Source organism: Miscanthus floridulus, chromosome 10, assembly GCF_019320115.1.
Source record: "Miscanthus floridulus cultivar M001 chromosome 10, ASM1932011v1, whole genome shotgun sequence".
Lineage (NCBI taxonomy): Eukaryota > Viridiplantae > Streptophyta > Magnoliopsida > Poales > Poaceae > Miscanthus > Miscanthus floridulus.
The window spans coordinates 74,607,720-74,612,748 of record NC_089589.1 but is presented as its reverse complement, the minus strand read 5'-3'; the positions used below and the strand labels follow the sequence as shown (position 1 = coordinate 74,612,748).

The following is a 5,029-nucleotide window of genomic DNA, read 5'->3' as shown; positions in this document are numbered from 1 at the left end:
TGGGCAACCCATGTAGGTGATAAACATTGTTGAGGAATACCTTAGCAACGTACGTCGGCCGACGTAAACGGATGAGACAGAGGAAGGAAGTGGTCATATTTAGTGAAGGAATCGACGACCACCGATATAGAGTTGGCATGATTAGAGCGGGCCAAACTCTCCACGAAATCCATAGAGATCACTTGCCACGCTGAGGCGGGCACATGCAAGGGTTGAAGAAGACCCGGAAGACGGGCCCTATCCGGTTTAGTGCACTAGCAAATGAGACACGATTTGACAAAATCGCGAACTGCAGACTTCATCCCTCGCCAGGAAAATATTTGCTTCAGTTGCATATAGGTGACCAGAAAACCCAAATGGCCACCGAGCATGCTGGAATGGGTGTCTTCGATGATTTTCTTCTAGAGAACAAGATTGGCACCGATCCAAATGCGATGATAATTTGGAATAGATGGAGCAAATAATTTGGAATAAAAAAAACTATGTATCTAAAAAACCCAAACGGCTTATAATTTGGAATAGATGGAGTAGATAATAATGAACATACAAGGAACGGCACTGTAAGGCCCTACTAGTTCATTTCAACAGAAGCATATGTGTGATACAAGAAAAAGTTTTAGCTGACATAGTAATAACATTGCAAATTCAGTAGGAATAGAGTAATGTTCTTAAATGAACTGGCGCCTTAGATACAACTAGAAAAAAGAACATCGACATTGGTAAGTCTAGATTGCATACTGATGGCAAAGACAGCAAACCATGTTTCAGGAATTATTATTTCGAAAACAACATCTGACAAATGATCCAGATTGACAAATGCAGCTATCCCTAATGTCTAACTGCAAACTTGATGGATTTTGGAGTGGACACAGTTGCATCGTGGCACACTTTTACTACTGAAAGAACAGCCACGTTTGACAAACACAAACAAAGCTTCTGCTGTTAGGCACGTATCTCCAGAACATGCTGTAGATCCTTCTGCATTCCAGCCATGTCCCATTGAGCCTTGAAGTTACTGTGGAGATCCAGCAGCCAGAGCTTTTTCAAGGAGCCCAGGGATTTGATGCCTCGAGGGACTGTCTCCAATTTTGGCAGTGATGTGATATATAGGCATTCTATGACTGGAAGTGCACCATTACTAATTTTCAGAAGGCTGACATCATTCATGTTCTTCAAAACAAGTGTCTTCAGGTGTGGGAAGGATCCTTCCGGAAGGTCCAAAGTTGGTGGACTAGGTATATTGTTAAGTCTCAGATACGTGATGTTCGGTACAGTAGATGCTAGAACCACCAGCGGGTCTCCTACAAAATGGCATCTGCTTAGGGCAAGATACTTGAGATATCTGCCATGGTTCTGAAATATCGGACAATCCGTTAGAGACCAAAATCCTCTTACAATTAGCTTGTGGAGCTTCATGCAAGTTGGATTGAAATGATTCAAGAGAAGTGTCTCATTTTCATCAGCTGCAGATAGAAGCAAATTGGAAAGAAGTAGAATAGTTGACAAGGTAGCAAAAAGCCCTGCACAGTGGGCAGAAGTGATGTTATCTATCCACAGGCTTCTTAGATGCAAAAGCTTATCAAGTTGCTCCGGCAAGTCCATGCTTGCTTGCACAGTCTCAAGAGTCTGTAAATCTTCAAGGTTCGAAAGCCCTTCCGGAGCTTCCACTCCGATGAAGTACCGAAACTCTGACTGGTTCTTATCAGCAAATTTGTCAGCAAGAAGGTGCCTTAGCTTAGTGAGCTTCACTATACCAGGTGGCAGTGCTTTTATGCTAGTTGATTTCACATCAAGAGTTTGAAGATTGCAGAGATTCTTAATGGAGTCTGGCAGTGATGTTATTCTTGTATTTCTTAGGCCAATGTATTTCAGATTAAACAGATTTCCTATAGATGTAGGCAGTTCCTGGAAATCAGAGTTCTGCAGCTCAAGGACAGTAAGGTACTTTGATTCAGATAGTATTGATGGCATATAGTCCACAATGGTATCACTTGCCATCAGAGTTCGGAGCTGCGGAAATTTCATCTTGGATTTATTCTTTTTCGTCTTCTTCCATCCATATGAAGATATGCGACGAACATCTGTGTCCATCTGCACCATTTCACCAAAATCATTTACTGTACCAAATATTTCTGCTTTAGAGATGCAAAGGGCCAACTCTCTTAAAATGTCATGCATTTTGCATGTATTCACCCTGCCAAGCTCATCATTTTCCACAAGTTGCAGCATATTGCGGTGGATCAGCTCGGAAAGATAGCCCTCTGCTACCTCCTCAGGAGTGCTATCCCCTTTCTTTTCAACAAATCCTTCAGCAACCCACAGTCGCACAAGGTCATCCTTTGAGAAGTGGTAATCTTCTGGAAACAGGCTGCAGTATACAAAGCAGTTTCAAAGGTCACTTGGCAAGTCATAGTAGCTAAGATTTATAATTCGTTGAACCTGGTCATCTTTTTCCAGCTCACAAGGAAGCTCATTGCACATCTGCCTCCAAACTGGCACTATTTGCTTCCTTGAAGACAACCTACTGCCTACTGATACAATAGCCAGCGGCAAACCCCTACATTTCTTTACAATATCGATAGCAATCTCCTGAAGCTCTGATGGACACTTTACCAGAGGTAAATCCTCAGACTGTTTTACAATAAGAGTAGCTAGATTCTGAAGCTCTGATGGGAATGCTGATAGTGACAAGCCCTTAAATTTGTTTACAGTATAAGTAGCAAGATCCTGAAGCTCAGATGGACACTTTGCCACCGAGGAGTCCTCACATTTCCTAACAATATGATTAGCAAGCTCTTGAAGCTCTAGTGGGCACTTTTCCAATGGAAGACCCTCAGAAGTCTTCATCATATCATTAGCACACTCAAGAAGTTCTGATATCCAATCAAAGTGGGTTTTGTTGGGAAAAGCCTTCGTACAGAAGAGCTGGAGTGTATCCTTGATGTCTAATGGATTCAGGTTGAGCTGGTAACCTGGTGTGGCAAGAGCAGCTACATCCTTTTTCCTTGTTGTGATGACAATGCGACTTTCCTTCCCACAATCTTCAAACACATCGCTTATTCCATCATGAACTCGACGATCCCATATATGCATCATCTAACACAACAATATATTTCTTATGTTTTAGGACTGCCTTTAAATTACTCTTCAAGTCTAAGATGCCCATTTTGTCGAAATCATCTGGGTTCAGCTGTTTCTTGTGTCCTATACCAATATCAACTGGTACAGTTGCTTCCTTCTGATTGACACTGTTAACATGAGCTGCTGTTGTGTGCTCAGAGGCACTAACAATCTTTAGTAGCTTCTTCAGCAAAGCATCTACACTTCTGTATGTTTGTGAGACAGTGAGCCAAGCATGGATTTCGAAGATATCTTTCAGTTTATCATACACACTAGTGAGCAGGGTGGTCTTTCCCATCCCACCCATACCCAACAAAGCTACCTGTTGGGTACCTTAGAACGGGGTACCCCAAGCAAACATCAAACGGGTCGCTGAAATCCCATCTAAAAAGTAAAGCTAGAAGGTAAGCCATGGGCCCCTCACCTGCCACGACCGAGCCCACCGGGCCCTCCTCCACCTCGCCTCGAGCCTCGAGCGGGAGGTCTCGGCATCCTGGAACAAACTCCGTCTCGCTCGAGGCTCTCCAGGGAAGGCCTCGGCAGGGGGCGCCGTCTCCGTCTCGCCCGAGGCTCTCCAGGGAAGGCCTCGGCAGGGGGTACATCCTCCGTATCGCGCGAGGCGTCTCGCGCAAGGCCTCGGCAAGGAGCCCGATCTCCGTCTCACGCGAGGCCTCAGTCTTCGTGTCGCTCGAGGCCGGGTCGCCCGCAGCCCGTCACCCCCCGCCTCGACCGACCCCCCAGACAACGTGTCGTGTCCCATTAATGCTTCAACCACTCCCGCAATCTCAGCCGGACGACGGCTCAACACCACAGAATGGTCGACGCGACCCGAGGTCGCATCAGCGCCATACCGGCTGGGATAGGGTACGGCGGGGATTACCGGCCACTGTGTCCTAACGCTGTATCCACGATCAGCGCCATACCGGCTGGGACAGGGTACGGCGGGGATTACCGGCCACTGTGTCCTAACACTGTACCCATGATCAGCCGCCCACTCGAAGCCTCGGCACTATACACCAAGGTCTCGGCTATCTTGGGGTTCGCGCCTGCCGAGACCCCTCCACCACGGTGCAGCCTCGACACCGACCAAGTCTCGGCCTCGCGCGTAGTCCATCCACAGTGGCTTGCACGTCCACCGCCGCACCCACTCCGAAGCAGTCCCGGGGCTCCCACGACGCACAGGATCTGATGGGACGGACACGCCGCCCCAGTGCTCCAAGGATGGACCACTCCGACGACCACACCGCCACAGGAACAGGCTACAGGGCCCGGACACGCCGCCTCTGTTCACACGGCGCCGTATAGTTAGCTCATGTACCGTCCTAGTCCTCCCTTAGGCTATAAAAGGAGAGGACTTGGGCTGTTTTAGGGGACGGGAGAGAACACCTGGTAACACCCACACACACACGCACATCCCTGCCGCCTGAGAGCAACGTCTCAAGCGGCCCGCACGACACCCTGCCGAGACCTGGGACCAGCTCCCTCTCTCCTTTAGCTTGTAACCCCCTACTACGAGCACCTCGGTGCAAGGAATACAAGATCGATCTCTTAGACTGGACGTAGGGCCTCGATTGCCTGAACCAGTATAAACCTTGTGTCTCTTTGCATCACCATCCGGAATCGGGAGCACGCAGAACAAATTCACTGGTTGGTTGAGGACCCCCCGGTCCGAAACACCGACAGTTGGCGCGCTAGGTAGGGGCCGCTGCGTGTCGTTTTCGTCATCCCAGCAGGTTTCGGATGGCAGACCCCATACGATCAATGCGTCTCGGCACCGTGGTTTGGTTCGGGAGCCTAGAGTTCATGTCTCTAGGGCATGAGTACGACATGGTGCTCCTCACTCCTCGAGCCCCACCGTCCGACGATGAAGTTACGCCCCGGTAGCCCAGGCGCGGGCGGCGTCCGGGCG

The 5,029-nt window shown here is 48.6% G+C and overlaps 1 pseudogene; it reads right to left on the bottom strand.

Annotated features, from left to right (window-relative positions):
* Nucleotides 1-391: 391 nt before the first annotated feature.
* On the bottom strand, nt 392-4,968 carry LOC136484897 (disease resistance protein RPM1-like; annotated as a pseudogene).
* Between the last annotated feature and the right edge of the window lie 61 nt (nt 4,969-5,029).